This window comes from Phyllobates terribilis, unplaced genomic scaffold (genome assembly GCF_046119375.1).
Source record: "Phyllobates terribilis strain yellow unplaced genomic scaffold, ASM4611937v1 Scaffold_9__5_contigs__length_417890890, whole genome shotgun sequence".
Lineage (NCBI taxonomy): Eukaryota > Metazoa > Chordata > Amphibia > Anura > Dendrobatidae > Phyllobates > Phyllobates terribilis.
This window is the reverse complement of record NW_027362769.1, coordinates 154,950,695-154,976,217: the sequence shown is the minus strand read 5'-3', so window position 1 is coordinate 154,976,217 and position 25,523 is coordinate 154,950,695.

The following is a 25,523-nucleotide window of genomic DNA, read 5'->3' as shown; positions in this document are numbered from 1 at the left end:
CAGCGAGCGGAGGAGAAGAGAGACCCAGAGTGAGAGAGGAGAGAGAGAGACCCAGAGGGGGAAACAGAAGAAAGGACTCTAAGACCCCAAATTAAATCCCCGGGTGAAGAGTCGGCACAGGGTTCCGGAACCCAAGCTGGTGGGGGCAAAAACACACCCCAGCCAGAGACCGGAGGCCGTGGGCAGCGTTTGCCACGGCCACCCACCACATCCACCACGAAGGCATACCACGTGGAGGGTCAGGGAACCCAAGGCCAAGGGTCTCCCAACAGAAGGCCCGAGGGAGCTGGACCTGGGTGGATCTCTAGTGGGGACGGCCAGAGGAAAGGACAGAAGGAGAGCTCAGAGTCACGCTCCAGACTCGCTTGGGGGTTGGCTGGATCCAGGACCTGGTGGATGCAGCACGGCTCGGGTGGTCACTTGAAGCTGGAGTGACCGGAACATCAGCAGTGAGTAAATACCCTAAACTGCACAACCCGACTCTGTCTTCCTTTAACATCTATGCGGCACCACCACAACCCCCATCCTCTGCACCTGACCCCCTGAGGCTATACCCCACCCGTTGGGGGTTATACCATCACAAGCTGCACCTACACCATCAGCCTCAGCGGACCCTGCTGCAGCGGCGGCCATAGTGACTGCAATACAACGGGTGGCGTAGTCGACATTAAGAACTTATTAACATCTGTAGGACTGCCACATACAACTGAGTTTGACACCCTGGGCACGGACCGGGTCACAGCCACTCGGAAGACTACAACCCCCATCTGATCCGGCTCCGGATATTCCCACTAAAGAATATGGCCCAGGGGGCGCGTCAACTTTGGCGTAGTCGGCAGGATTACGTGCCCACAACATCCGGGTACTGCGTGCCTGAAGAAAAGTGCAAGTTTACCTTAAAAAGAAGTCTCCTGCCGGTTCCGGAGGGTCCCCGCCATCGGACCCCATCACCAGTCGATTCCCGCCGGTTGTCCGCCATTAACAGCTTTTTCCCGCCATCTGCAGAGTTTCCCGCCACTGGGAGACGATTCCCGCCATTTCCAAAGGTTTCCCGCCTTGTCAGAGCGGACGCCATTATGGGCGTACCAGAGGATGGCAAGAGGCCACCTCCCATCGTGGGCCAGGACCGAAAATGGCGCCAAAAGTGGAAACCGCCCCCACCAACAGAGACTGTGATGCTAGAGGTGTCTGTCAGCGTGAAAGAACAGCCCCTGGAGCTGACAGTCACCAAGTGGCCCCGGGACCGCCCTCGAAGTGGGAGGAGACGAAAGGAGAGAACAAAGATGGGTGCCGCTTGGAGCGGTCTAGAGCGAGCGCACCCGGAGGCAAGAAGCCTGGAGAAGAACATCGGAGGAGCTTACCCGGAGATGGCGAGAAAGCAGAGCAGCACCGGCCCGTTGGCCAGGAGCCTGCTAGAAACAGAGGAGGGAGAGCAGAGCAGCACCGGCCCGCTGGCCAGGAGCCTGCTGGAGACAACAGTAGGAGAGCAGAGCAGCACCGACCCGTTGGTCAGGAGCCTGCTGGAAACAACGACCCCACTAGGACTAGTGGAGGTCCTAGCACAGCTCCCCCGAGACCGGGAGTGTGCACAGACCGCTCTGGAGGGCCTCGCAAGGAGGATGGCCCGGGTGCAGCGAGAGACGTTGGCGGAGTGGAGCCGTGAGATGGCCCAGCAGACCGAGACCTGTCAGCGGAGCACGCCACCCGAGACGAGGAAACAGACCGCCTCTGAGGATGGCGCGGGAGGATTGAAGGCCGGAGACGGCGCCGAGAAGGGAGCCGAACGAGTGGAGGCAGGTAAAGGGGACGTCTATACCCCAAACCGGGAAACCGCGTACCTGCCCCAGCTCCCCGTCGCAGAGCCCGAAGTCTATCCTGCCGTGCCCGTCGCTGCAACGTCACCGCCGCAGACTAGGCCTCAAACGGGAGCCGCGACCCCTGTGACGTCACACGCCTCGACCCCGAGCGTGACCAAGCAGGAAGTACCACCAGCCTGGTCGCAAGGCCTAGTACCCCCGGGCGCCGCTATACCAACAGCGCCCCCTACCTTCGCGGAGCCCCCGGCCTGGTCGCAGGGCCAAGTAGCCCAGGGCGCCGCCGTCCTTACGGTGCCCTTCACTTTCCAGATACCCCAGGCCTGGCCGCAAGGCCCGGGCAACCCGGGCGCCACCACCACCGCGCCCATAAGACCTAAAGTGCCGCATCTGGGAGAGGACCTGTACGCCCAGCATACGTGCCCGGATGGGCAGCCATTTATATGGCCACCGGAGTTCCACCATCCCCGACTCCGGAGAGAGAGACCCCTGGATGAACCCCTGATCCCGGCTCCAAAGCCCGTTAAGAGGATCTCGCCCCCGCTAGCGGAAGCGCAGTTCGAGTGGGACCCCACCGGAGAAGATCTCATGGGGTTCACTCAAGAGACTCGGGCAGCTGCAGCGGAGCGTGCTGAGTGCTGCCGCCAACAGCTCGAGGACTTTGAGAGGGAGCGGAGAGAGAGGCGGGTCCGGGAACAGCAAGCTCAAGTAAGGAGCGCGGAGCAGAAGAGCCGGGCCAGGAGAGACCCCCGTGCAGCGCATAGTCCCCGCACCACCGGGACTGTGATAAAGTTCAACTTGCAGCATGGGTGGGGCTTCATCCGAGACCACCACACCCTAGGCGACGTCTTCGTAACAAGGAGAGACGTTGAGTCCCACCTACCGGAGGGACACAGAGGTCGTGACCTTTACATCGGGGACGAGGTCACCTTCACCCGGCACAAGTGTGCCAAAGGTCCCTACGCCCTCCATGTGCATCGCCTGACGGAGGAAGAGCTGCGGTGTGAGGAGGAAGAACAAGAGGACGGGTCTGAAACTAGAGCCAAAGGTAACAATAAAGAAAAAGCAGGAGGACGCCGTCGTTAAGTACAGCGAAGCAGGAGCTGTATATAGTTGCCCGTCGGGGCACAGTAAACTGAAACTGAAACTGAAACTGTTACTGTTGCTAAATATAGTCCCCGTTGGGACCAGCAAGTGTGAACTGTTACCCGTTTTTCCCTTAAATCCCACTGACCGAGGACTGAGAGCGGTCATTCCTCCCTAATACCTGGCCGAGGACTGAGAGCGGCCACTATCCCTTGTAAATAGTTGCGCGTCCTAAAGCGCCCCTACCGGTTTTATAGGAAAACCATTTTTCTAAGAGACTGTCGCACTTTTCCCGGACACACGTTGCACAGTGTCCGGAGGAGGAACCAGAAAAAGAAGAGAGAATGTTTTATATGAAAAGTTTTATGCTAATATATGTTGTTTTATATGTTTTATATGTTTATGAAAAAAAAATTTGTATGTTTTGGTGTTATGTCTTACAGCCCGAGGACGTGCTGTGATTTACCAGGGGGGAATGTAGTACCCTGAGGATTCGGCTGCTACAGGGGTATTGCACCTCAACCCAGAGGTGTGATATTCCACTCCCGGGTAAGGATGAAGTGTGGAACTGAGCTCGGTAGGCTGCATGCACTACACACATCCCATTTCCGAGGAGCAGGCCGACGGTACTCCCACTTAGAAATGTGCAGGTACGACCGAGTCTGTTCCTGGCTGGAGTGGGAGGGGGGTGGAACATCCCAAGTAGTGTAGGGGCAGATAGGGGGAGCAGCCTGGGTAAAGATAGGAGCTCATTGGGTGCTGGTCACCTGAGCTCACACATAGAGGGTGTATATAAGGTGGGCACCAACTAAGAACAGGGTCAGTTGCAGAGAGAAAGTCAGCGAGCGGAGGAGAAGAGAGACCCAGAGTGAGAGAGGAGAGAGAGAGACCCAGAGGGGGAAACAGAAGAAAGGACTCTAAGACCCCAAATTAAATCCCCGGGTGAAGAGTCGGCACAGGGTACCGGAACCCAAGCTGGTGGGGGCAAAAACATACCCCAGCCAGAGACCGGAGGCCGTGGGCAGCGTTTGCCACGGCCACCCACCACATCCACCACGAAGGCATACCACGTGGAGGGTCAGGGAACCCAAGGCCAAGGGTCTCCCAACAGAAGGCCCGAGGGAGCTGGACCTGGGTGGATCTCTAGTGGGGACGGCCAGAGTAAAGGACAGAAGGAGAGCTCAGGGTCACGCTCCGGACTTATTTGGGGGTTGGCTGGATCCAGAACCTGGTGGACCCAGCACGGCTCGGGAGGTCACTCGAAGCTGGAGTGACCGGAACATCAGCAGTGAGTAAACATCCTAAACTGCATAACCCGACTCTGTCTCTGATTGCCGTCTACACTGCATCACCACAACCCCCATCCTCTGCACCTGATCCCCCTGAGGCTATACCCCACCCGTTGGGGGTTATATCACCAAAGCTGCACCTGCACCATCAGCCTCAGCGGACCCTGCTGCAGCGGCGGCCATAGTGACCGCAACACAACGGGTGGCGTAGTCGACATTAAGAACTTAGTAACATCTGTAGGACTGCCACATACAACTGAGTTTGACACCCTGGGCACGGACCGGGTCACAGCCACTCGGAAGACTACAACCCCCATCTGATCCGGCTCCGGATATTCCCCTAAAAGAATATGGCCCAGGGGGCGCGTCATATATATATATATATATATATATATATATATATATATATAAAATATAAACATATACAGTACAGACCAAAAGTTTGGACGCACTTTCTCATTTAAAGATTTTTCTGAATTTTCATGACTATGAAAATTGTACATTCACACTGAAGGCATCAAAACTATGAATTAACACATGTGGAATTATATACTTAACAAAAAAGTGTGAAACAACTGAAAATATGTCTTATATTCTAGGTTCTTCAAAGTAGCCACCTTTTGCTTTGATGACTGCTTTGCACACTCTTGGCATTCTCTTGATGAGCTTCAAGAGGTAGTCACCGGAAATGGTCTTCACTTCACAGGTGTGCCCTGTCAGGTTTAATAAGTGGGATTTCTTGCTTTATAAATGCGGTTGGGACCATCAGTTGTGTTGTGCAGAAGTCTGGTGGATACACAGCAGATAGTCCTACTGATTGACTGTTAGAATTTCTATTATGGCAAGAAAAAAGCAGCTAAGTAAAGAAAAACGAGTGGCCATCATTACTTTAAGAAATGAAGGTCAGTCAGTGCGAAAAATTGGGAAAACTTTGAAAGTGTCCCCAAGGGCAGTTGCAAAAACCATCAAGCGCTACAAAGAAACTGGCTCACATGAGGACCGCCCCAGGAAAGGAAGACCAAGAGTCACCTCTGCTTCTGAGGATAAGTTTATCCGAGTCACCAGCCTCAGAAATCGCAGGTTAACAGCAGCTCACATTAGAGACCAGGTCAATGCCACACAGATTTCTAGCAGCAGACACATCTCTACAACAACTGTTAAGAGGAGACTTTGTGCAGCAGGCCTTCATGGTAAAATAGCTGCTAGGAAACCACTGCTAAGGACAGGCAACAAGCAGAAGAGACTTGTTTGGGCTAAAGAACACAAGGAATGGACATTAGACCAGTGGAAATCTGTGCTTTGGTCTGAGGAGTCCAAATTTGAGATCTTTGGTTCCAACCACCGTGTCTTTGTGCGACGAAGAAAAGGTGAATGGATGGACTCTACAGGCCTGGTTCCCACCGTGAAGCATGGAGAAGGAGGTGTGATGGTGTGGGGGTGCTTTGCTGGTGACACTGTTGGGGATTTATTCAAAATTGAAGGCATACTGAACCAGCATGGCTACCACAGCATCTTGCAGTGGCATGCTATTCCATCCGGTTTGCGTTTAGTTGGATCATCATTTATTTTTCAACAGGACAATGACCCCAAACACACCTCCAGGCTGTGTAAGGGCTATTTGACCAAGAAGGAGAGTGATGGGGTGCTAGGCCAGATGACCTGGCCTCCACAGTCACCAGACCTGAACCCAATCGAGATGGTTTGGGGTGAGCTGGACCGCAGAGTAAAGGCAAAAGGGCCAACAAGTGCTAAGCATCTCTGGGAACTCCTTCAAGATTGTTGGAAGACCATTTCCTGTGACTACCTCTTGAAGCTCATCAAGAGAATGCCAAGAGTGTGCAAAGCAGTCATCAAAGCAAAAGGTGGCTACTTTGAAGAACCTAGAATATAAGACATATTTTCAGTTGTTTCACACTTTTTTGTTAAGTATATAATTCCACATGTGTTAATTCATAGTTTTGATGCCTTCAGTGTGAATGTACAATTTTCATAGTCATGAAAATACAGAAAAATCTTTAAATGAGGAGGTGTGTCCAAACTTTTGGTCTGTACTGTATATGTATACATACACTGTTAACCTGCTTCTCCTTAAGAAAAACACTGCGGCAGTAGAAGAGATTTTTAGAGGGTAGCAGGGGACCCTATATGTTTTTACAGATGAGTGTCGGCACTTAGAAGTTGTCCGTAGTTCCTAATTATGAAGCCTGCCCTGCAGTCAGGAAATCCTTTAATGATAAGCACCAATCCGTTATGTCTGACCACGTCACAACACTTTCCCACAATCTTAAATCTGTGTCTTCCCATCCTCTAGTAAGTCTATAGGAAGCGTTCCTTCCATGCCTTCTGGGGCCAATCATGGCTGACTAACTAAAACGACTCCAGGAATCTACAATTTCCCACTTAAGACCAATTTGATTATTTTTTACTGAATGCAGATATTAGGATCTATTGAGCTCCTGATTATAGTGATGCAGCAGAGTCGAGTTAGGTGTAAAACATTTCAATGTATCTTATAGGAATAAGTCACATTTTGTCAAGGGCTGTTCAGATCCATTTTCTTCCCATCTCATAGCAAAAAAAATATTTCTTTACACATTTTGATTCATCTGAAGTCATGCAGCAGAGTAGAATGTGTTATCTGGTACAATATGACAAATATTGCATTGCAGCATCACGTAGAACTGTAAATATTATGTTAATGTGGAGCTTAAATATCTCATTTTTGTTTCCTCGCTGTAAATGCCGCTGTTTTCCTGAATCCGGTGATGCTTTTCTTTTGTCTCTGCTCCTCTCTGCTCCTGAGATACGGCCCTCTCTTCTCGCTATATATTTGTACACTTATTAGTCAAGTGGGTGTGGTCCTTAATTCTCTGTAGGTGTCTATTTGATGACTACACCTCTTTGGATAAAAAGAGACTAGATTTATGTACAGTGAAGAGAAGGTCATATCTCAGAAACGGAGAGGCACAGAATCAAAAGAAACACAATCCGGGATTCAGGAGAACAGCGGCATTTACAGCAAATAAGAAATGATACATTTTTTAGTAAGTGGTAAGTGTGTGCTAGTAGAATAAAGTATACTGACAATATTGTGGTTTCCACTGATTTTCTTATAGTTCAACATAATTCTGAAATTTTAGCTCTTCAGGCATTTATTTCTACAACTTTGATGGCCAGATAGCATCTGCGATGAACAAGCAGAGCTGTAGTGTAAAGTATGGGAGATCAAGCCTCGATAATAATAAAGTTTTTATTTATTTATAGACAACATATTCTGCAGCACTTTACAATTCAAACAATTTACAGATATTATGGGCACTGTCCCCATTGGGGCTCACAATCTACATTCCCTATCAGTATGTCTTTGGAGTGTGGGAGGAAACCGGAGAACCTGGAGGAAACCACGCAAACACAGGGAGAACATACAAACTCCTTGCAGATGTTGTCCTTGGTGGGATTTGAACCCAGGACCCCAGCACTGCAAGGCTGCAGTGCTGACCACTGAGCCAACATACAGTGCTATCCACTGAGCCACCGTACTGCCTCAACTCAATCCTTTCATTAAACAAGTGTTAAATGTCAGTCAAAATCATAATATTGCTCTGTGACTTTACATAGGTCTGCAGTTATTATGGTATTATGTTTACTTTTTACCTCCTCTTTCTCCCACCGAGGGTTACTTGGTTCTAGATAAAGTTTACTGATAATTTTCGGTTTCCACTGATAGTTTACAATTACTCTGCCATTTTCAGCTCTCCATACATTGACTTCCAGCTCTATTTGTGGTGGGGTTGTGTTAATAGACAGCATCCTATCAGAAGAAGATGAGCTGCAGTGAAAACCATGAGAGATCAAGTCCCAACTTGATCCTTTGATCAAACAGATGTTAGATGTCAATCTGCTGATGCTGACTCTGCATAGTGGTTCAGTCATTCAAGAGAAAAGCAAATCAGTCTATAATAAATAAAATTTGTTATGAATTTCACAAACATGTTATATTTTCTGTTTGTACAAATCCAGTAAAATGGCGGTCTGCCACGCAACATTTTTCTGGATTTTTCTGGATTTTATTGAAAGGGTTAAATTAATAAAATAGATTATACTCACCTGTTCTGAGCCCTATCCCGTCTTTCACGCCTTCCTTGTGTGGCCACAGCTCCCATACGGACTTCTGGAGCTTCCACTTCTGGCTTTTAATCCTGTGATTGCAATTGGCCTCATTCACAATAAAGGGTAACACATATCATGACGTGAGTCAATCTCCCACCTCCCATGACCACATATGGCCAATCACTGGCCTTATTGGTGAGAAAGGAAGAACCAAGACCGTCGGAGGAGCCGGAATAAAACAGTTGAGGGATTAGGCCAGTTGAGTAGAGATGAGCGGACTCATGGATGTTCAGTTTGGGTACCAGAACATAGTCCAAAGTTTGGTTCGGGTACAAGAACTCTACCCGAACTTGAACCCAAAACCAAATCTCATAGAAGTTAATGAGGACCCAAACTTTGGTGCTATAAATGGTCTCCCTCTCTCTCTGCAACACAATTCTCCCGGAACTGCGAACACTAAAAGAAGGAGAAGTCCTTGTTCAGATTTCAGCAGCCGACACTAATAAAGATGAGCGAACCTGAACTTAAAAGTTCGGGGTATGCACCGGACAGTTAGTGTTCGGTGCTAAATGGTGAACATGGACTTCTCTCGGAAGTCTGTTGCAAGGTTCGGCGTTCCAGGGGAAGTCCGTTGTTGAGAGAGAGAGAATTTTCCAGTTCAAAAGTTCGGGTCCCCATTGTTTTAAATGGGGTCTGGATTCTGGTGCAAGTTCGGGTACAGTTCTGGTATCCGAAACAAACTTTGGAATAAAGTTCAGATAGGGTATCAGAACCCGGACTTCCATGGGTCCAATCATCCGTAGACACTAGGTGTCCGGTACGAACCCTGAACTTTACAATTCGGGTTCGCTCATCTCTACGGGTGAGGATACTGTGGTTTTTAACTCCTTCCCTCCACTCAATCTATTAAGCTTTGTGGTCCGGAGAGACCTCAGGGAATAATAGATGTCCTTTAATGGCAATTTGGGGCACTTTGAATTCGGACAAGATTTTATTTTGACCGAATCTAATCTGCCGGTGGATTTCAACTAATCTGCCCGAAACTAATTTCTGGAGATTAGCTCGTTTCTAGTCGTTAATTTGTGAAAACGTCAATGGCGCGATCGCATGGTGCAGCCATCCTATGTCTTCACAGATGAGTCTTTGTGGATGAGAGGACATATAAATCCTTTATTCCGTCTGTCAACCTCCGAGAAGCCATTCATAACCACGTTTCAGACAAGTGAAATTGATCAGATAAGTCAGCCGGTGTCATGGAGGAGTATTTGTCACTTCATAATCCGCAGCCGGGCGCTGTCTTATAAATTCACGTCGATGGAATAACATCAGGCAGTGGGAGTCGATGTTATCCCTTCATCCATAATTGGTGTAGTCCTCTCCTGTCACAATTTACGTTTCTGAGATCTTTTCCTAGACTGACACGAAGAAAAGGACATCAAGTGCTGTCAGAAGCCGCTGATGGGTGCATGTATCATAGTGCCAGGGCTGATAGACCTGCACTGTAGCTGCACTGTGCACTGACGGAGATGGGAAAGGGATTAAGGGGTTACATTTAAAGTCCGATGGTCCAATGAGGCCCCTACATGTGACGTATATGAGAACAGACATCCTCTCACCACTATGGATCCTATGTGATCCGTGTGTTATCAGCATCTCATGAGAAGCCCCATAGATTATGAAGGATTCCCGGTACATATTTTTGAAACACAGGTTAAAAATTCATTAGTGTAAAAGTAGCCTTGGGTCCATGTACGTGACCTATGGACACAACATACATATTTCGGCCTGGAAATGGCATAGTAGTGTGCACTATGTGGCAGTATAATTCCATACAAAAAATGTTTTTCTCAAAAAGCACTAAGATTTGTTTTTCTTCTGAAGAATTAGTCCAATACATAATAACTAGAGATCCTCAAATCGATTCAATGTGAATTCATATTGAATTTTTGGGAATTGACTGAACTTGAACAATATGCATTTTTTTAAAAAAAAATGACTGCCTCAATTTCACACATTACAGAAGACTGCATCAGCCAGAAAAGACTCAAATGACGTCAAATGCAGCTAGGCGGACTTCACCATAATTCCTTGCAGTTATCACATCAATTGCAATAGAACAATCAGGAGAGACTATCACAGCCTCTATAAAAGCATAAGCAGGGAATGCAGCAGCCATTTGGTGATAAATCTGGATAGTGTGAGGATGTCACAGCTTAGCCATAGGGATAAGGAAAGAAAGCCACAAAACACTGAATAAACATTACAGATACTGTGTGACAGCATGGCAATGAAGAATGCTTATCTTCTGTTTACTCATAGACATATATGTGGAGGTGACTTTGATATTACTAATGTTACATTTTATTAATGAGCTTGAAAGAGTTGGATACAGTCCTAGGAACTTTAAGTTATTACACACTTTTTAAGGCAACTAGAGTTTGTGTTACAATTTGCTGCATATCGATTTGCTGGAAATTGATTTTCCTGGAAAATTTTGTCAACGCTGGAAAATTTGTATTGCAAAAAACTTCTCATTGCTAATAGCAACTGATAAAGCATGCTGAGATTTTTTCTTTGTCCATACATTTTTTTCCAAGTAACACCATATTTTTGTTATATATTTTGTCCCATTGAAATGCTTTAATACCAGTACTATACAGATTGCATGAAACATAACTTACTGCTTACCTATAATTGTAAGGTTTACCATGAAAGAGTTAACCAATAACCAAGCAATAATCTTTAAGGGTTAGAGACCTCCAATACGACTGTTGAAACCAACTAGTTCATTGCCTCCTGTTAGACTCTACAACGGTCACGCTTGTTGCCTCATTAGAAGACTGTATAACCATTAAGCTCCTTGCCTTCTTATCACAAAACATCAAGCTCTGTGTCTTTATAAGCCTGAAGCCTGTTGCATCATGTAAGACCGTATAACCATAAAGCTCATTGATTCCATATTACAAACTATCAAGCTCCTTGTCTGTATAACCAAAAAGATCTTTGCCTCATGTAATGCTGTGTAACCATAAAGCTCACTGGCACATGTAAGACTGTGTAGCCATAAAGCTCTTTGCAACATATAAGCCTGTATAACCCCAAAGCTTTTTGCTTCATGTAAAACTGTATAATCATAAAGCTTGTTCCCCAATGGATGACTGTATAACCATAAAGCTCGTTGACTCATGTAAGACTGTATAACCGTGAAGCTAGTTGCCTCATGTAAGACTGTATAATCATAAAGCTCGCTACCTCACGTAAAACTGTGTAATCATAAAGCTCCTTGCCTTTTCCCACAAACCATCAAGCTCCTTGTCTGTATATCCAAACAGATTTTTGCCTCATGAAAGCCTGCATAACTCTAAAGCTCGTTGCCCTAGGTAAGACTGTATAACCATATAGCTCATTGCCACATGTAAGACTGGATAGTCAAAAAGCTTGTTGCCTCATAAAAGATTGCATAACTATAAAGGTTGTTGTCTAATGTAAGACTGTATAACCATTAAGCCTATTGTTTCACGTAAGACTGTATAGCCATAAAGCTCAATGCCACATGTAAGACAGTATAACCATAAAGCTTGTTGCCTTATGTAAGACTATATAAACATAAAGCTCATTGCCTCCTTACCACAAACCACCAAGCTCCTTGTTTGTATAACCAAAACAATCTTTGCCTCATGTAAGACTGTATAACCCTAAAGCTCATTACTAGTGTTGAGCCACCCCCGTAGTGTTCGAGTTCGGTTCGGTTCGTCGAACACCCGTGTGTTCGCCGAACTGTTCGTCGAACTGTTCGTCGAACACCTTCGAACACCGTTAAAACCAATGGCAGGCAAACAAAAACACATAGAAACACATAGAAAACACCTTCAAAGGTGTCCAAAAGCTGACAAACTGCTCAGAAGACACAACTAACACATGGAAAAGTGACAAGTACATATAGTCATGCGAAAAGAAAAGAGGTGGAGGAGTAAAAGGAGGGGGAGACACAGATATAGGCATGTCATGCCCTTCTAAAATCCAAAAAGTGAGAAGCCGAGACGGCCAGTCCGCTCCTGCCCGTGCCACCTCCGTGTCGCCGGGTTTGTGCCAGAGCCGCGGTGAACCCTGACGGCCAGCCCCCCTCTCCCAATACTGGTGCCTGTCCGCTGGTGGGTCGAGAGAGCCCCCCTGTGGTGGAGGCAGCTCTAAGCTTTTTAATTTAAATTGTCCCTCTAATTTGAATGAATACACTTTAAATCCATTTGCAAGGATCTATTGGAGGGCAAGTCTCATGCCAGCAGCCGCGTAATTCCAGCTCCAGTAGCGTCCACTAAAGCTGCTGCAGTTAAAAAGCTTTTATAAGGATCGAGCTCGGCTGTCCACCGCAAGGCATCCTACTGCCAGTCCCAGCCCCTATGCCTTGGGGTGCCTCCTGATGCTCTTCACTAAGTATCCCGTGGTCCCGAAGCATTTCCTTTGAAAAAATTAAGTGTCCAAACTACAGGTGGTGTAGCTTGCTTAACAGCCGGGATAATCCGCTGACTAGCAGACACTGCTACTAGGCACAAAGTATTTCCTGGGCTAGATGCAGTTAAAAATTTGTAAGTAGATACTCTCGTTGGATGCTGAGAAAGCATTCCATAGAGTCTCCTGGCACGCCATATATGATTCTCTTAAAAAGCTTGGGGTAGGGGTCTAGGGGACCCTTTTATAGCCAAAATCACGGCCCTGTATCACAATACGTCACCTAGGCTGAAGATAAATGGAACTGTAGCACCGAGGGCTCGGTTGCTACAGACGTATTGCACCTCACCCAGAGGTGTGATATCTCACTCTCAGATAAGGATGGAGTGTGGATCAGGACCCGACACCTGCATGCATTACACCACATTGCCGTGGGGCAGGGCGACCAATATGCCCCTGAGATGGGCACGACAGTCCCTGTCCCTGGCTGGAGTGGGGGGAGGGAACACTGAGGAAGGGGAACCCTGCAGTGCAGGAGCAGGGAGGAAGCAGTTCCTGGGTGCATTGAGAAGGAAGTATAAAAGGTGGGCACCATCTTAGTTCAGTGCAGAGAAGTCTGAGCAGAAGTGGCAGGGAGCAGGGGCTCTGCATGAGCTCTGCTCCGGAGGCGGGCCTAGTAACAGAGGCCCAGGCCTGCAAGAGGGAGAAGGAAGGAAGAGGAGCGGAGAAGGCTCCAGGAACGAGGAATGAAGGGATCCCAGGGGTGCGGACGGGCGAGTCGCCACCGCACGCCCGAATCCACCTGCGTGGAGGGGTCAGGCCAAAGGGGGAGACCGGTCCCCGAACTAGTGGAGGCAGGAAACGACCCTCAGCTAGAAACCGGAGGCTCTGACATTTTATGTGGCGCGGCCCCTTGCTCCACCCGCTAGGAAGGCACCACATAGGGTCAGGGAAACTGGCGCCAAGTTTACCAAGAGGAGGCCCGAGGCAGCCGGACAGAAGTGTTGGTAAGAAAGGCCAGACAAAGGACACACAAAGGGGGTCCTGTGAAGCGCTCCAAAGTTATCTGGGAGTTGTCTGAGCCCCTCACCTGGTGAGCACAGTACGACGTGGGCAGCCGTTACCTGCAGACGTGGTCTGGATAATAAGAACTGTGAGTAAAGGCCCTGAACTGCATCACTGACTCCGTGTCGTTACTGCTGCTGCCCTGCACCATCACCCCCATCCTCCGCATACACTGCCCTGAGGCTATACTCCTCCCGTGGGGAGTTATGCTACGCTCTGCTGCACCCACAACACCAGACTTAGCGGTCTGCCCTGTAGCGGCGGTTCACTCTGACCGCAATCCACGGGTGGCGTAGTCGGACATTTAAACATCAAAACCACATAAATAGTTCCGCCACTGGTTTGACCGCCCTGAGCCACGGAACCGGATCGCCGCCACGAAGACTACAACCACCAGCATCCACCAAAAAGGGTCCGGCTCCGGGTGTCCCAAGGCCCAGGGGGTGCGTCAGAACATTTTCATCACCTTTCACAATCACCAATGGGACAAGGCAGGGATGTCCTCTGTCCCCTCTCTTATACATCCTAGTGACGGAGCACCTGCTCTCATCAATTCGCCATAACCCCAATATTAGGTGGATTGAGGTGGGAGGCACCGAGTACAAGTGCTCTCTATTTGCTGATGATGTCCTAGTATATATCACTCAATCACATATATCCATCCCTGCTGTTATGGCTGAAATACATCACTTTGTTACATGGTAAAATTTTAAAATCAATGCAGCGAAGTCTGAGGCCCTCGATGTCTCCCTCCCTAAATCCATATAGGATTCCATCCAGTCCAACTTTCCCTTTGCCTGGCCCTCACAGGGTATCAAATACTTAGGAATTCCTATTCATAGAGACCTCTCCCATCTATGTTATCTTAATTTTGGGCCCTTTATTGAACAATTCCATACAGACCACGGTTGGCAAGTTAGAACTGTAAGATTCACTACGTGAACCACTGGTGTTTTGTGGAAAAGCACATGTACACCGCGTTCCAAATTATTATGCAAAAAGTGTTTAGGAGTGATAAGGGAAGAATTTGTTTGTTTGTCAGTTAAACTCATTGATGGTGATGTGTGTCAGGGCTCTTTATATCACTGTAAGCAATTGCAGACACCTGTGCTAATTAGTTTGGCAGGTGTGTCCAATGAAAGGCAAGACTACTTAAGAAGGCTCTCTCACATTATTAAGCAGCCTACATTTTCTGCCAAAATGGGAAAGAAAAAGGATGTGTCGGCTGCTGAGAAGCAACAAATTGTGGAGTGTTTAGGTCAAGGCATGACTACAATCAACATTGTGCGATGATCAGGATGAAGTGTCTTGGCAATCAAGAAGTATGTAGCTGATTCACAGTACACACGTGTGCGTGCTGATAAGGGCAAATTGAGGACTCTTTCCTACAGGCAATTACGTCAGGTTGAAACAGCAGTGGCAAAAAAGCCTTGTCATAGCAGCAGACAAGTTTTTGAAGCTGCTTGTGCCTCCAACGTCCCCCGAACAACAAGATGCAGGGTCCTTCAGAGGTTTGCAGCTGTGCATATGCCATCCTGTCGACCTCCTCTATCCACTTCACACAAGCAGAAACGGCTCCAGTGGGCCAAACATTACATGAAGACTGATTTCAAAACTGTTTTGTTCACGGATGAGTGCCGTGCAGCGCTCGATGGTCCAGATGAATGGAGTGGAGGATGGCTGGTTGATGGACACCCCACGCAAACACGGCTACAGCGCCAACAAGGAGGAGGTGGAGTAATGTTTTGGGCTGGAATCATGGGGAGAGAGATTGTCGGCCCCTTTAGGATCCCTGAAGGCGCTAAAGATGAACTCCATAATGTATGTGGATTTTCTCAAACAGCACTTCCTGCCATGGTTCAAGAAGAAGAACCGTGTATTTCACAGCAAGATCATTTTTCTGCATGATAATGCACCATCTCATGCTGCACATAAAACATCTGCATCTCTGGCTGATATGGGCATAAAAGGGGACAAACTTATGGTGTGACCCCCATGCTCCCCTGACCTCTACCCCATTCAGAACCTTTGGAGCATCATTAAAAGGAGTGTCTATGATGGCGGGAGGCAGTTCACATCTAAGCAACAGCTCTGGGAGGGTATTCTGTCCTCATGCAAAACAATTGAAGCAGAAACCATCCAAAACCTGACAAATTCAATGGACGAGAGAGTTCAGAAGCTCCTTTCGAACAAGGGGTCCTATGTGAAAATGTAACATCACCTAGAATAAAGTTTTGAGTTGAAAACTGTTTGATTTCAGTTTCTAACAACCTGCTAATGCTTATAATTTCAAAAATGACCATTTTTTTGGTCTTTATTAAAATGAAAAGGTTGATCGAAAAGTTTGGGGGATCTAAGAGTGTGGCAACCCAGTAGTCATGATTACTTCGAATTCTGACAATATGAGGGTCATGCTGCAGGTAGTGCAGCAAGAAGGCACTTATGTGTCTTGCGCATCTCGGAGCCCCAAAATTATTTTCCGGGCTAGATGCAGCTAAAAATTATTTTTAATTTTAAATCTGGTGAAGCTTATTATAGATGGCCTAATAGGATCAGTGCTGCACACTGCTACAAAGCCCAAATTATTTTCCAGTCAAGATACAGATAAACATGATTAGTAATTTGAAAGCTTAAAACGGTTGGTAGGGTGATTTTAACCAATCATCAAGCTTTTACTCTCCCCAGGATGACACAGGGGTAGAAAAGTCGTTTCGGATCCATGATTTGTTCATCTTTATGAACGTGAGTCTGTCTACATTATCAGTGGAGAGCCGCGTGCGCTTATCTGTCAGCACACCACCAGCAGCGCTGAACACACGTTCAGACAGAACGCTGGCTGCGGGGCATGACAAGATCTCCAAGGCGTAAGTGGCTAGCTCCGGCCATTTATCCAGATTGGAAGCCCAAAAAGAGCAAGGGTCCAGTGACACAGTCGTGGCTTCAATGTTTACTTGGAGATACTCCTGTACCATCGTCTCTAGGCGTTGACTATGTGTCAGACTTCTTGTCTCCTGTGGCCTTGCAAAGGATGGGCTAAAAAAGTGGTGAAATGATTCCGCAAAATTGATGTTACCAGCAGATACTGTGGTTCTGTTACGGTTTGAGTGCTGAACACTTGACGGTCCCACGGTTGGCAAGTTGGAACTGTGAGATTCACTACGTGCACCACTGGTATTTTGTGGAAAAGCACATGTAAGATTCTGCAACAGTCTCTGCTGATACTCCTGCATGCGTGCATCCCTTTCTATGGCAGGAATAATTTCTGCAAATTTACTTTTGTACCGGGGATCTAACAGTGTGGCAACCCAGTAGTCAGGATTATTTCTAATTCTCACAATTCGAGGGTCATGTTGCAGGTAGTGCAGCAAGAAGGCACTCATGTGTGTTGCGCATCCAGGAGCACCAAGTCCCTGTTGTGTTGGTGGCGAGGTAACAATCATGCTTCCTTCCTCTGTCCTCTCCCCCCAACCTCGCACAACAGAAATGTGATCAAGGTCTCCCTCATCTGATGAGTCTTCCATCAGTTCGTCCTCCACTTCTTCCTGGGCTCCTGCACCTTCCTCACTAGTTTGGCTGCTACCATGCGCCCTGGTAAAACCATCTCCCCCACCCTCACATGCCTGCCGCCTTGGTGCTGCCGACCGTCTGGACCTTGCAGATGTTAGCCCTTCCGCATACAACTCCTCCTCCTCTACTTCCTCCACCTCCTCTTGTGCCACCACCTGACTCCGAATTCTGTTTAACATGTGCTCCAGCATGTAAATCACCGGAATAGTCATGCTGATAATGGCATCGTCAGCACTAAACATCTTCGTCGCCATTTCAAAACTGTGCAGAAGGGTGCATAGGTTCCTGATCTGAGACCACTCCTCCAGCGTGATTTGCCCCACCTCTGAATCTCGTTGGCCCAGGCTATACGTCAGAACGTATTGCACCAGGGCTTGTCGGTGCTGCCACAGTCGCTGCAACATGTGCAGAGTTGAATTCCACCGGGTAGGCACATCGCATTTTAGCCGGTGAAGTGGCAGGCCCAACGACTTCTGTAGAGATGTAAGTCGCTGAGCTGCGGGATGCGAACGGCGGAAGTGAGCACACAGCGACCGTGCCCTCTGCAGAAGGCCATCTAGTCTGGGATAGTGGGCTAAAAATTGCTGGACAACCAGGTTTAACACGTGAGCCATACAAGGCACGTGTGTGACATTGCCCCGGCGAAGGGCCGCACCCAGGTTTGCAGCATTGTCGCACACGGCCTTCCCTGGTTTCAGGTCCAGTGGAGACAACCATTCATGAAATTGGTTCTCCAGAGCTGACCACAACTCCTCAGCTGTGTGACTCACATTTCCCAGACATTTCAATGTAAAAACCGCCTGATGACGTTGAGCCCTACTGCCAGCATAGTAAGGAGGTGTGCAGGATCCCTTCTGCGCAGTTAGAAAGCTTGTGGCATGACCAGACAGGCTTTGGGTGCAGGTGGAAGACCGAGAGGAGGTTGAGGAGGCAGAAGCAGTGGAGGAACTTTGACATAAAGAGGATTGACGCACAACTCGTGGGGACGGCAAGACTTGGACAGCAGCCCCTTGTCCTGCTGTCACCATAGTTACCCAGTGCCCAGTCAGCGACATGTAACGCCCCTGTCCATGCCTACTCGTCCAAGTGTCTGTGGTGAAATGCACCCTGTCACACACAGAGTTTCTCAAAGAAGCGGTGATGTTGTGTGCGACATGCTGGTGGAGCGCAGGCACACCTTTCTTTGAGAAGTAGTGCCGACTGGGCATCTGGTACTGGGGCACTGCGACGGACATAAGGTCTCGAAAATCCTCTGTGTCCACCAGGCGGAAAGGCAGCATTTCTGTAGCCAAGAGCTTGCAGATGGTGAAATTCAACCTCTTAGCTTTCTCATGGCTAGGAGGAAATGGTCTTTTACTTGTCCACATCTGAGGGACCGAGGGCTGGCTATTGTGCTTAGACGGGGTTGATAAGGGTGTCCCCGGCAAACTGCCGGTCTGTGAGGAAGATGCAGGCGGACATGTTAGGTTGCCTTGATCCAAAGGTGGTGCTATCGATGTCGGACAGCGCTCAACACCAGCTGGTGTTACCACCTCCAAAGAAAATGATGACCTGCCAATCACGCTGGCTGTTGCGGGTAAAGAGGTGGCAGGTCTGCGCCCCAAAACAGGTGTGACTGCTGTCCCCCCAGTCACAGAGGATGAAGAGGCCGCGGATGCACAAGATATGGCAGACGGTGATTGGCCCGGCTCTCTAGGCCGCATTGTAGCACACTGAGCTTCCCACTGCAACTTATGCTTCATGTCCATGTGCCGGTTCATGCATGAAGTACTCAAACTATGTATTTTTTGGCCTCTACTTAGCTTTTGCTGACAAATGTTACAGATAACACGAGTTGGGTCATCTTTATCGATCTGAAAAAATGCCCAGGCTATGCAAGGCTTAGCACCCATGCGACCTGAAGAGCCACCACGACTTGTGGTGAGAGGCAGAGTTTTGTTTGAGGATGCAGTTGTTGACGTGCTTCCAGTACTACGTCTCTGTCCAGGAAGGCGCAACCTGACCTCGTCGTCACTAGCATCTTCCTCCACCTCCTCTGCTGACCTCATCTCTTGGCTGACTGTGGGTTGACAGTAAGTGGGATCTCCGACCTCATCATCATCACCCTGTGCGTTATCACACCCGTCGTCCTCAGAGCCAACCTGTTCCTGCCCTGACAAAAAACTAAAGTTGTCGCTCCAATCAGGTATTTGAGTCTTATCATCGTCTTCCTCATTGTCTCCACCAACAGGAGTTACAGTTTGGGAATGAGGGTCTACATTATGGTCAGAACCTTCTGCGTCTGGTCCTGGATCCGACTCATAAAGATTCTGGGCATCAGTGCAGATCATTTCCTCGTCTGGATTCACAGAAGCGCTGGAGTCGACCTCTGATTCCCAGGCTATAGTATGAGTAAACAGCTCTGCAGACTCAACCATCTGTTCTACCTCATACTCAGATGGGCAGCTGGAGATTTGGGAGCTGTGAGGAAGCAAGTGCGATTTGGGTGACACCTTTGAGGACTGGAGTATTTGTGATGTTGAAGTTGATGTGGAGGAGAGCCCACTTAAAGGAGCACTTGATATCCGTTGAAGCACCTGCTGTTTTTGTGCCTCATCTGGAATTTGTAGCGATTGGCGTGGCCGTAAGAAAGGGATCTTATCACATTGTCCGCTAAAAGAAGTAGACATTTTAGTTTGGCTGGAAGATGGTCTTTCTTCTGCACCTACCCCACGGACACAACCTTTTTTCCCCTTCCCAACACGCCTATTCCCCTTTCCACCAGCAGCAGGCCTTTTTCCACTCATTTTGGTGGTTAACTAATTCACAACTCTGGAGTTGTTTGCACAAAAAAACAATGGATGGTAACCGAGCAGAGCTGAGTGGCCAAACTGTGGTATTAGGCCAAAACTATTGGCTGGGCTAGATGCAGAAAAAAATTATTTTTAATTTGCAACCTGATGGAGGTCAGTATAGATGGACTAATAGAACAAGTCCCACACGCTGCTAGAAGCCCAAATATTTTTTCAGAGATAAATGAAGAAAAAAATTATTTTTAATTTGCAACCTGATGGAGGTCAGTATAGATGGACTAATAGACCAAGTCCCACACACTGCTAGAAGCCCAAATATTTTTTCAGAGCTAGATGCAGAAAAAAATTATTTTTAATTTGCAACCTGATGGAGGTCAGTATAGATGGACTAATAGACCAAGTCCCACACACCGCTAGAAGCCCAAATATTTTTTCAGAGCTAGATGCAGAAAAAAATTATTTTTAATTTGCAACCTGATGGAGGTCAGTATAGATGGACTAATAGACCAAGTCCCACACACTGCTAGAAGCCCAAATATTTTTTCAGAGCTAGATGCAGAAAAAAATTATTTTTAATTTGCAACCTGATGGAGGTCAGTATAGATGGACTAATAGAACAAGTCCCACACGCTGCTAGAAGCCCAAATATTTTTTCAGAGATAAATGAAGAAAAAAATTATTTTTAATTTGCAACCTGATGGAGGTCAGTATAGATGGACTAATAGACCAAGTCCCACACACTGCTAGAAGCCCAAATATTTTTTCAGAGCTAGATGCAGAAAAAAATTATTTTTAATTTGCAACCTGATGGAGGTCAGTATAGATGGACTAATAGACCAAGTCCCACACACTGCTAGAAGCCCAAATATTTTTTCAGAGCTAGATGCAGAAAAAAATTATTTTTAATTTGCAACCTGATGGAAGTCAGTATAGATGGACTAATAGACCAAGTCCCACACACCGCTAGAAGCCCAAATATTTTTTCAGAGCTAGATGCAGAAAATTTTTTTATTCAATTTGCAACCTGATGGAGGTCAGTATAGATGGACTAATAGACCAAGTCCCACACACTGCTAGAAGCCCAAATATTTTTTCAGAGCTAGATGCAGAAAATTTTTTTATTCAATTTGCAACCTGATGGAGGTCAGTATAGATGGACTAATAGACCAAGTCCCACACACTGCTAGAAGCCCAAATATTTTTTCAGAGCTAGATGCAGAAAAAAATTATTTTTAATTTGCAACCTGATGGAGGTCAGTATAGATGGACTAATAGAACAAGTCCCACACACTGCTAGAAGCCCAAATATTTTTTCAGAGATAAATGAAGAAAAAAATTATTTTTAATTTGCAACCTGATGGAGGTCAGTATAGATGGACTAATAGACCAAGTCCCACACACTGCTAGAAGCCCAAATATTTTTTCAGAGCTAGATGCAGAAAAAAATTATTTTTAATTTGCAACCTGATGGAGGTCAGTATAGATGGACTAATAGACCAAGTCCCACACACTGCTAGAAGCCCAAATATTTTTTCAGAGCTAGATGCAGAAAAAAATTATTTTTAATTTGCAACCTGATGGAGGTCAGTATAGATGGACTAATAGAACAAGTCCCACACGCTGCTAGAAGCCCAAATATTTTTTCAGAGATAAATGAAGAAAAAAAATATTTTTAATTTGCAACCTGATGGAGGTCAGTATAGATGGACTAATAGACCAAGTCCCACACACTGCTAGAAGCCCAAATATTTTTTCAGAGCTAGATGCAGAAAAAAATTATTTTTAATTTGCAACCTGATGGAGGTCAGTATAGATGGACTAATAGACCAAGTCCCACACACCGCTAGAAGCCCAAATATTTTTTCAGAGCTAGATGCAGAAAAAAATTATATTCAGTTTGCAACCTGATGGAGGTCAGTATAGATGGACTAATAGAATGATGCTATGCCCAAAAGATTTTACTTCACTAGGTGCAGTAAAAAAATTGGTATTCTATACACAGGTGGTATATCTTGCAACACAGATAGGCTACTCCACTGACTAACACACTCTGCAATAGGCCAAAAAGGATTAGCTTTGCTAGATTCAGCCAAATGCTGTGAAAAAAACTTGCACAGCACTGGCACAGACCTGCCTGGCAAAAACTGATAGGAACTGATGTAACCTAGTCCTGAAAAGGACTCCAATTACAATTAGTCTTTACTCCCACAATCTATCTATTTAAGAGCACAGACCTGCCTGATAAAAGTCGTAGGAAATGCTGGAACCTAGTCCTTAAAAGGACTGCAATCACAACTATTCCCTACTCCCAAGCTATCTGTATATTTGTGCGAAAATTGGCTTGAAATTAACAAGGTATAGCGCACACAGCAACAGCGGTGCCGTCTAACACGCAGCTGCAGCAGTGAGAAAATGGTGGCGACGGGGAAAATGGCTTGGTCTTATAGGGCAAGGACATGTGACATACACTGCCAATCACACATGCCCTTGCTTGTGTGAAAAAAAGCACTTCGCTCCGTGTGTGCGCTGCTGATAGGCTGACAGATTGCACCTCCCCACTGCAAATGCGGGAAAGAGAAAAAAAAATGGAGATCTTCATTGTTCCTGCAGAGATCCATCCCCTGCCCCTCCCCCCGCCCCGCTGTACACTCAAACTGCGTATTAACATTAATTTTCATCATTACTGAGAAAAAATCCAGTTATGATTTTGGTGCACGAACAGTTATCGAACATAACCTCGAACAGCCGAATTTTTCTCAAATTGTTCGTGTTCGCCGACCGGCTCGAACACCGCCCAAAACAGCTCGAATTTGAGATTGGCGAACAGTTCGAGTAGAACAACGCTCATCTCTACTCATTACCTCATGTAAGACTATATAACCATAAAATTCATTGACACATGTAAGACTGTATAACCAAAAAGCTTGTTGCCTCATGTAAGACTGCATTACCATAAAGCCTGTTGCCTCATGTAAAACTGTGTAATCATAAAGCTTGTTCCCTAATGTCAGACTATGGAATCACAAAGCCTGTTGCCTCATGTAAGACTGTATAACCATAAAGCTTGTTGCTTCATGTAAAACTGTATAATCATAAATCTCATTCTCTAATCTAAGACTGTATAACCATAAATCTCGTTGCCTCATGTAAGACTGAATAACCATAAAGGTAGTTGCCTCGTGTAAGACTGTATAACAATAAAGTTTGTTACTTCATGTAAAACTGTGTAACCATAAAGCTAGTTGCCTCATATAAGACTGTATAACCATAAAGCTTGTTACCTCATGTAAGATTATGAAACCATAAAGCTCCTTGCCTCATGTAAGACTGTGTAACCATAAAGCTTGTTGCCTCGTGTAAGACTGTATAAATATGAAGCTTGTTGCCTCGTGTAAGACTGTATAACCAAAAAGCTCATTGCCTCATGTAATACTGTATAACCATAAAGCTCTTTGCCTTATATAAGACTGTATAACCATAAAGCTTGTTACCTCATGTAAGATTATGAAACCATAAAGCTCCTTGCCTCATGTAAGACTGTGTAACCATAAACCTTGTTGCCTCATGTAAGCCTTTATAACTATAAAGCTTGTTGCCTCGTGTAAGACTGTATAACCATCAAGCTCATTGCCTCATGTAAGACTGTATAACCATAAAGCTCCTTGCCTCATGTAAGACTGTATAACCATCAAGCTCCTTGCCTTATGTAAGACTGTATAACCATAAAGTTTGTTACCTCATGTAAGATTATGAAACAATAAAGCTCTTTGCCTTATGTAAGATTGTATAACCATAAAGCTTGTTACCTCATGTAAGATTATGAATCTATAAAGCTCCTTGCCTCATGTAAGACTGTGTAACCATAAAGCTTGTTGCCTCATGTAAGACTGTATAACCATCAAGCTCATTGCCTTATGTAAGACTGTGTTACCATAAAGCTAGTTGCCACATGTAAGACTGTATAACCATAAAGCTTGTTACCTTATGTAAGATTATAAAACCATGAAGCTCCTTGCCTTTTGTAAGACTGTGTAACCATAAAGCTTGTTGCCTCTTGTAAGTCTGTATAACTATAAAGCTTGTTGCCTCGTGTAAGACTGTATAACCATTAAGCTCATTGCCTCATGTAAGACTGTATAACCATAAAGCTCATTGCCTCATATAAGACTGTATAACCATAAAGCTCCTTGGCTTATGTAAGACTGTATAACCATAAAGCTTGTTACCTCATGTAAGATTATGAAACTATAAAGCTCCTTGCCTCATGTAAGACTGTGTAACCATAAAGCTTGTTGCCTCTTGTAAGCCTGTATAACTATAAAACTTGTTGCCTCGTGTAAGACTGTATAACCATCAAGCTCATTGCCTCATGTAAGACTGTATAACCATCAAGCTCATTGCCTCATGTAAGACTGTATAACAATCAAGCTCATTGCCTCATGTAAGACTGTATAACCATAAAGCTAGTTGCCACATGTAAGACTGTATAACCATCAAGCTCCTTGCCTTATGTAAGACTGTATAACCATAAAGCTTGTTACCTCATGTAAGATTATGAAACAATAAAACTCTTTGCCTTATGTAAGACTGTATAACCATACAGCTTGTAACCTCATGTAAGATTATGAAACTATAAAGCTCCTTGCCTCATGTAAGACTGTGTAACCATAAAGCTTGTTGCGTCTTGTAAGCCTGTATAACTATAAAGCTTGTTGCCTCGTGTAAGACTGTATAACCATCAAGCTCATTGCCTCATGTAAGACTGTATAGCAATCAAGCTCATTGCCTCATGTAATACTGTATAACCATAAAGCTAGTTGCCACATGTAAGACTGTATAACCATCAAGCTCCTTGCCTTATGTAAGACTGTATAACCATAAAGCTTGTTACCTCATGTAAGATTATGAAACAATAAAGCTCTTTGCCTTATGTAAGACTGTATAACCATACAGCTTGTTACCTCATGTAAGATTATGAAACTATAAAGCTCCTAGCCTCATGTAAGACTGTGTAACCATAAAGCTTGTTTCCTCTTGTAAGCCTGTATAACTATAAAGCTTGTTGCCTCGTGTAAGACTGTATAACCATCAAGCTCATTGCCTCATGTAAGACTGTATAACCATCAAGCTCATTGCCTCATGTAAGACTGTATAACAATCAAGCTCATTGCCTCATGTAAGACTGTATAACCATAAAGCTAGTTGCCACATGTAAGACTGTATAACCATCAAGCTCATTGCCTTATGTAAGACTGTATAACCATAAAGCTTGTTACCTCATGTAAGATTATGAAACAATAAAGCTCTTTGCCTTATGTAAGACTTTTTAACCATACAGCTTGTTACCTCATGTA